Here is an 8,392-nt window from a genome sequence, read left to right on the forward strand (position 1 = left end):
ACTGGAGGGGAGGTCTACAGACACGTCTCCCTCTGTCCTGTTATCACTGGAGAGGAGGTCAACAGACACGTCTCCCTCTGTCCTGTTATCACTGGAGAGGAGGTCTACAGACACGTCTCCCTCTGTCCTGTTATCACTGGAGAAGAAGTCTACAGACACGTCTCCCTCTGTCCTGTTATTACTGGAGAGGAGGTAAACAGACACGTCTCCCTCTGTCCTGTTATCACTGGAGAGGAGGTCAACAGACACGTCTCCCTCTGTCCTGTTATCACTGGAGAGGAGGTCAACAGACACGTCTCCCTCTGTCCTGTTATCACTGGAGAGGAGGTCAACAGACACGTCTCCCTCTGTCCTGTTATCACTGGAGAGGAGGTCAACAGACACGTCTCCCTCTGTCCTGTTATCACTGGAGAGGAAGTCTACAGACACGTCTCCCTCTGTCCTGTTATTACTGGAGAGGAGGTCAACAGACACGTCTCCCTAACCTCTGTCCTGTTATCACTGGAGAGGAGGTCAACAGACACGTCTCCCTCTGTCCTGTTATCACTGGAGAGGAGGTCAACAGACACGTCTCCCTCTGTCCTGTTATCACTGGAGAGGAGGTCAACAGACACGTCTCCCTCTGTCCTGTTATCACTGGAGAGGAAGTCTACAGACATGTCTCCCTCTGTCCTGTTATCACTGGAGAGGAGGTCAACAGACACGTCTCCCTCTGTCCTGTTATCACTGGAGAGGAAGTCTACAGACACGTCTCCCTCTGTCCTGTTATCACTGGAGAGGAGGTCTACAGACACGTCTCCCTAACCTCTGTCCTGTTATCACTGGAGAGGAGGTCAACAGACACGTCTCCCTCTGTCCTGTTATCACTGGAGAGGAGGTCAACAGACACGTCTCCCTCTGTCCTGTTATCACTGGAGAGGAGGTCAACAGACACGTCTCCCTCTGTCCTGTTATCACTGGAGAGGAGGTCTACAGACACGTCTCCCTCTGTCCTGTTATCACTGGAGAAGAAGTCTACAGACACGTCTCCCTCTGTCCTGTTATTACTGGAGAGGAGTTAAACAGACACGTCTCCCTCTGTCCTGTTATCACTGGAGAGGAGGTCTACAGACACGTCTCCCTCTGTCCTGTTATCACTGGAGGGGAGGTCTACAGACACGTCTCCCTCTGTCCTGTTATCACTGGAGAGGAGATTTACAGACACGTCTCCCTCTGTCCTGTTATCACTGGAGAGGAGGTCTACAGACACGTCTCCCTAACCTCTGTCCTGTTATCACTGGAGGGGAGATTTACAGACACGTCTCCCTCTGTCCTGTTATCACTGGAGAGGAGGTAAACAGACACGTCTCCCTCTGTCCTGTTATCACTGGAGAGGAGGTCTACAGACACGTCTCCCTCTGTCCTGTTATCACTGGAGAGGAGGTCTACAGACACGTCTCCCTCTGTCCTGTTATCACTGGAGAGGAGGTCTACAGACACGTCTCCCTCTGTCCTGTTATCACTGGAGGGGAGGTCTACAGACACGTCTCCCTCTGTCCTGTTATCACTGGAGAGGAGGTAAACAGACACGTCTCCCTCTGTCCTGTTATCACTGGAGAGGAGGTCAACAGACACGTCTCCCTCTGTCCTGTTATTACTGGAGAGGAGGTCTACAGACACGTCTCCCTCTGTCCTGTTATCACTGGAGGGGAGGTCTACAGACATGTCTCCCTCTGTCCTGTTATCACTGGAGAGGAGGTCTACAGACACGTCTCCCTCTGTCCTGTTATCACTGGAGAGGAGGTCTACAGACACGTCTCCCTCTGTCCTGTGGGAGAGATAAGAGCAGGAGGAGGGTGGTGGTGGGGGGGGGGGGGGGGGTGGGGGGTGGTGGGGGGGGTGGTGGTTGTGGGGGTATTTCTGTTTACTTGGTGGTGAGGGGGGGTGGTTGTGGGGGTATTTCTGTTTACTCGGTGGTGGGGGGGGGGGGGGGTTGTGGGGGTATTTCTGTTTACTTGGTGGTGGGGGGGGGGGTTTAAGCTTTAGCTGAAAATGTCTCCCAGAATGCTTTGCAACCCCTGTGTGTGCTCTGCCACATACTCTAGTGCTGTGGGATTCCTGGAGAGAGTGGTGTGGAAGTGCTGACATGCCAGGCAAAGAGAGAGAGTTTATACTGCACACAACTAATCTTCTCCTTTCCCCCTTCTGATAACCAGATGGCGAATCGCATCTCTGCATGTCGGGCAGACATATCAGTGTGGATGACGGATCACCACCTCAAACTGAACCTCGGCAAGACGGAGCTGCTCTTCCTCCCGGGGAAGGACTTCCCGTTCCATGATCTCGCCATACGGTTGACAACTCCGTTGTGTCCTCCTCCCAGAATGCAAAGAGCCTTGGTGTGACCCTGGACAACACTCTGTCATTCTCCGCTAACATCAAGGCGGTGACCCGATCCTGTAGGTTCATGCTCTACAACATTCGCAGAGTACGACCCTGCCTTACACAGGAAGCGGCACAGGTCCTAATCCAGGCACTTGTCATCTCCCATCTGGATTACTGCAACTCGCTGTTGGCTGGGCTCCCTGCCTGTGCCATTAAACCCCTGCAACTCATCCAGAACGCTGCAGCCCGTCTGGTGTTCAAACTTCCCAAGTTCTTTCACGTCACCCCACTCCTCCGCACACTCCACTGGCTTCCAGTTGAAGCTCGCATCTGCTACAAGACCATGGTGCTTGCCTACGGAGCAGTGAGGGGAACGGCACCTCCGTACCTTAAGGCTGTGATCAGTCCCTACACCCAAACGAGGACATTGCGTTCATCCACCTCTGGCCTGCTGGACCCCTACCTCTGCGGAAGCACAGTTCCCGCTCAGCCCAGTCAAAACTGTTGTTCCACCTCTGGCACGCCAATGGTGGAACAAGCTCCCTCGCGACGCCAGGACAGCGGAGTCTCTCACCACCTTCCGGAGACAATTGAAACCCCACCTCTTTAAGGAATACCTGGGATAGGATAAAGTAATCCTTCTACGCCCCCCCTTACCCCACCCCCAAAAAAAACAAAAAAAACCAACAACAAAAAAAACATATTGTAAAGTGGTTATCCCACTGGCTATAAGGTGAATGCACCAATTTGGAAGTCGCTCTGGATAAGAGCGTCTGCTAAATGACGAAAATGTAAAAAAAAAATGTAAAATCTTATTTTAACGAATACACCAGAGAAATATGTTTCTACTGGTGTCTTCGCCCAAGACATTAGTGACCGTTGCCCAGTTGTTTGTGATAGAGACGTGAGAATACAAACATCTAAGCCTCGTGTCGTCACAAAGAGGAACTTTAAACACTTCAGTGAACAGGCTTTTTTACATGATCTTTATTTTAGTGACCTTGATTGTATTTCAGCTATCCCTGAACCTGATTTAGCTTTCAACCTTTTTTCAGATGTCTTCAATACTATTGTGGATAATCATGCTCCTTTCAAAAAATTAAGGGTTAAAGATAGATCTAATGCTTGGTACACTACGGAATTATCCGAAGTCATTCATAAAAGAGATGATGCTTGGATAAATGCCAGGAACACATGCTTAGGCCCAGACAGGCAAGATTTTAAGCAACTAAGGAATCATTTTGTAAGACAAATCAGAAAGGCTAAATCTGATTATTATGTAACCGCTCTTTCAGATTGTAATGGGAAACCGGCTAAATTTAGGAAAACTGTAAAATCCCACAACAAATAAATTCAGACACTGGCCTCATTATGGAAAAATATAGCATTGATGTATTTAATCACCATTTTATTTTAGCAGGCTATCTCTTTGAAATAACATCTAAGCCTATTCACAATGATGTTGGGCTGGATGCTGATAGGGGAAACTTGCTGAATGATCAGAGAAATTATAGTCAAAGCTTTTTTTTGTGACTATTTAAAGGAAAATAAGTCCTGGATGCTTTGCTAGTAATAGACGACAAGAGATCCACAAAGGCCGACCAATTGGATTATGGTCTGCTTAAGTGTGCAGTGCCCATAATTGCTGGCTCAATAACCCACATTTTTAAATTAACATTATCAGGAAATATTCAAAAAGTATGGAAATCAGCTCTTGTGCTGCTACTCCATAAGGGCGGGGATAGTAGTGATCGTAATAATTATTACCCCATTTCAAGGCTTCCTTGTCTAGCTAAGATTCTTGAATCCTTGGTAAATGTACAACTTTGCTTGCTTGGGCATAAAGTGCCTTGTAAAGTATTCATCCCCCTTGGCATTTTTCCTATTTTGTTGCATTACAACCTGTAATTTAAATAGATTTTTATTTGGATTTCATGTAATGGACATACACAAAATAGTCCAAATTGGTGAAGTGATATTAAAAAAATTACTTGTTTCAAAAAAATCTATAACGGAAAAGTAGTGCGTGCATATGTATTCACCCCCTTTGCTATGAAGCCCCTAAATAAGATCTATGTAAGGTGGCTCTACAAAGTATTGACTTTGGGGGGTGAATAGTTATGCACGCTTAAGTTTTCAGTTTTTTTGTCTTATTTCTTGTTTGTTTCACAATAACAATATTTTGCATCTTCAAAGTGGTAGGCATGTTGTGTAAATCAAATGACACAACCCCCCCCAAAAAACCATTTTAATTCCAGGTTGTAAAATAGGAAAAATGCCAAGGGGGGGTGAATACTTTCACAAGCCACTGTATACAGAATATAGCCCTATTTGGTAAAAGACCAAGTCCATATTATGGCAAGAACAGCTCAAATAAGCAAAGAGAAAGAACAGTCCATCATTACTTTAAGACATGAAGGTCAGTCAATCAGGGAAATTTCAAGAATTTTGAAAGTTTCTTCAAGTGTAGTCGCAAAAACCATCAAGCGCTATGATGAAATTGTCTCTCATGAGGACCGCCACAGGAAAGGAAGACCCAGAGTTACCTCTGCTGCAGAGGATAAATTCATCCGTGTTAACTGCACCTCAGATTGCAGCCCAAATAAATGCTTCAAGGAGTTCAAGTAACAGACACATCTCAACATCAACTGTTCAGAGGAGACTGCATGAATCAGGCCTTCATGTTCGAATTGCTGTGAAGAAACCACTACTAAAAGACACCAATAAGAAGAAGAGACCTGCTTGGGCCAAGAAACACGAGCAATGGACATTAGACTGGTGGAAATCTGTCCTTTGGTCTGGAGTCCAAATTGGAGATTTTTGGTTCCAAACGCCGTGTCTTTGTGAGACGCAGAGTAGGTGAACGGATGATCTCCGCATATGTGTTTCCCACCGTGAAGCATGGAGGAGGAGGTGTGATGGTGTGGGGGTGCTTTGCTGGTGACACTGTCAGTGATTTATTTAGAATTCAAGGCACACTTAACCAGCATGGCTACCACAGCATTCAGCAGCAATACGCCATCCCATCTGGTTTGCGCTTAGTGGGAGTATCAATTGTTTTTCAACAGGACAATGACCCAACACACCTCCAGGCTGTGTAAGGGCTATTTTACCAAGAAGGAGAGTGATGGAGTGCTGCATCAGATGACCTGGCCTCCACAATCACTCAACCTCAACCCAATTGAGACGGTTTGGGATGAGTTGGACCGCAGAGTGAAAGAAAAGCAGCCAACAAGTGCTCAGCATATGTGGGGACTCCTTCAAGACTGTTGGAAAAGCATTCCTCATGAAGCTGTTTGAGAGAATGCCAAGAGTGTGCAAAGCTTTCATCAAGGCAATGGGGGGCTACTTTGAAGAATCTAAAATCTAAAAAATATTTTAATTTGTTAACACTTTTTTGGTTACTACTTTATTCCATATGTGTTATTTTCATAATTTTGATGTTTTCACTATTATTCTAGAATGTAGAAAATAGTAAAATAGTAAAGAAAAACCCTTGAGTAGGTGTGTCCAAACTTTTGACTGGTACTGTACGTTACTCTTACAGAATGGGAAAGGATATTGGACATTTAATCTATTAAATGACAACTTGTTGGATGACAACTTATTTTTAACCAGGACAAAATAATTTATGTGACTTTCTCTGACATAACATAGATACTGCAGATCCCCTTATTGTATTGGACACTTACATCTGCCTTTAGAGGCCATTTAATTCAATACTTAAAAACTAAAACAAAAGCAATTTAGGTCGAAAGAGTCCATGTTGATAAAGGAAATAGAGGGACTAACAGTACAGATACACTGCATGACCAAAAGTATGTGGACACCTGCTCGTCAAACATCTCATTCCAAAATCATGAGCATTACTATGGAGTTTGTCCCCCCTTTGCTGCTATAACAGCCTCCACTCTTCTGGGAAGGCTTTCCACTAGATGTTGGAACATTGCTGGGGGGGACTTGCTTCCATTCAGCCACAAGAGCATTAGTGAGGTCGAGCACTGATGTTGGGCGACTAGTCTTGGCTCGCCATCAGTGTTTTTCGATTCATACCAAAGGTGTTTGATTGGTTTGAGGTCAGGGTTCTGTGCAGGCCAGTCAAGTTCTTCCACACCGATCCCGACAAACCATTTCTTTGTGCACAGGGGCATTGTCATGCTGAAACAGGAAAGGGCCTTCCCCAATCTGTTGCCACAAAGTTGGAAGCACAGAATAATCTAGAATGTCATTGTATGCTGTAGCGTTACAATTTCCCTTCACTGGAACTAAGGGGCCTAGCCTGAACCATGAAAAACAGCCCCAGACCATTATTTCTCCTCCACCAAACTTGATGGTTGGCACTATGCATTCTGGCAGGTAGCGTTCTCCTGGCATCCACCAAACCCAGATTCGTCCGTCAGACTTCCAGATGCTGAAGCGTGATTCATCACTCCAGAGAACGCGTTTCCACTGCTCCAGAGTCCAATGGCGGCGAGCTTTACACCACTCCAGCGGACGCTCCAGAGTCCAATGTCTGCTCGGCCATGGAAACACATTTCATGAACCACCCGACGAACAGTTATTGTGCTGACGTTGCTTCCAGGGGCAGTTTGGAACTTGGTAGTGAGTATTGCAACTGAGGACAGATGATTTTTACACGCTTCAGCACTCGGTGGTCCTGTTCTGTGAGCTTGTGTAGCCTACCACTTCGCGGCTGAGCCGTTGTTACTCCTAGATGTTTCCACTTACAGTTGACCGGGGCAGCTCTAGCAAGGCAGACATTTGATGAACTGACTTGTTGGAAAGGTGGCATCCTATGACGGTGGTACGTTGAAAGTCACTGAGCTCTTCAGTAAGGCCATTCTACTGCCAATGTTTGTCTATGGAGATTGCATGGCTTTGTGCTCAATTTTGTACACCTGTCAGCAACGGGTGTGGCTGAAATAGCCAAATCCACTAATTTGAAGTGGTGTCCACATACTGCTGTATATAGAGTGTAGATAGCAATAAAAACTGTGCACACAACAAGTTAGAGGAAAAACTAAAAGAAATGGAGGAACTTATTCAAGAAAGATGAGCTGTAATATATTATACAAATCAAGCGAACTGTATGGAATATGGGGGGAAAAAATGTAACATATAAATGCTACCAAAAATAATGTATTCAAATTTGTTGACAGTCACCCATGGTTCACCAAACAATATTTTGAAAGAGAAAGCAAAGTACATTAAGCATATGTTTTTGTTTCAGTTTCCTCCATCTCCACTAACTGAAGTTAATTTTTTTATATTAATAATGTAACATTTAAAGCTGTACAGAAAGACTAATGTGAAGGCCAAAATCCCAGGGCTGGATGGCATACCAGTTGAGGTATACCAAAAATAAAATGATGTACTCAGAGGACTGTTATTCGCAGGTTTTATCCACTCCTATAAATAGATACTCAACAAGAAGGTCTGATTTCACTATTACTGAAACAGGACCCAGGTGGTAAATATAAAGATCCATTCCCTTACATTTCAGTGTTGTGATGCAAAAAATCTAGGAAAGTACATAAAATAAAAAAGTTATTGTCGTATATTATTAATCCTAATCAGACAGGTTTTTAACATGGACGATATATTGGAGATATGAGACAAGTACTGGAAAAAATAGAACACCATGAAAAATCGAGGAAACCAGGTCTGGTATTCATAGCTGACGTTGATAAACTACGACTGGAATTTATATATAAATGCCTGGAATAATTCAATTTAAGAGAATCTGTTACCCATTATATAATGGGTTAAAGTTATGTAGAGTAACCCTAGGTGTAAAATAGTAAATAATGGCTACTTCTCAGAAAGTATTAAACTGTCAAGATGAGTAAAACGTTGTCCACTATCGGCATATCTATTTATTATGGCCATCGAAATGTTAGCTATTAAAATCAGATTCAACACATATATCAAGGGGCTAGAAATCCATGGCTTGAAAACAAAGGTGTCATTGTGATGCTGATGATTCATGTTCTTTTAAATCTACAATTTGGATCCCTCTACAGCCTCA

Source organism: Coregonus lavaretus, assembly GCF_964263955.1.
Source record: "Coregonus lavaretus genome assembly, contig: HAP1_SCAFFOLD_1062, whole genome shotgun sequence".
NCBI lineage: Eukaryota > Metazoa > Chordata > Actinopteri > Salmoniformes > Salmonidae > Coregonus > Coregonus lavaretus.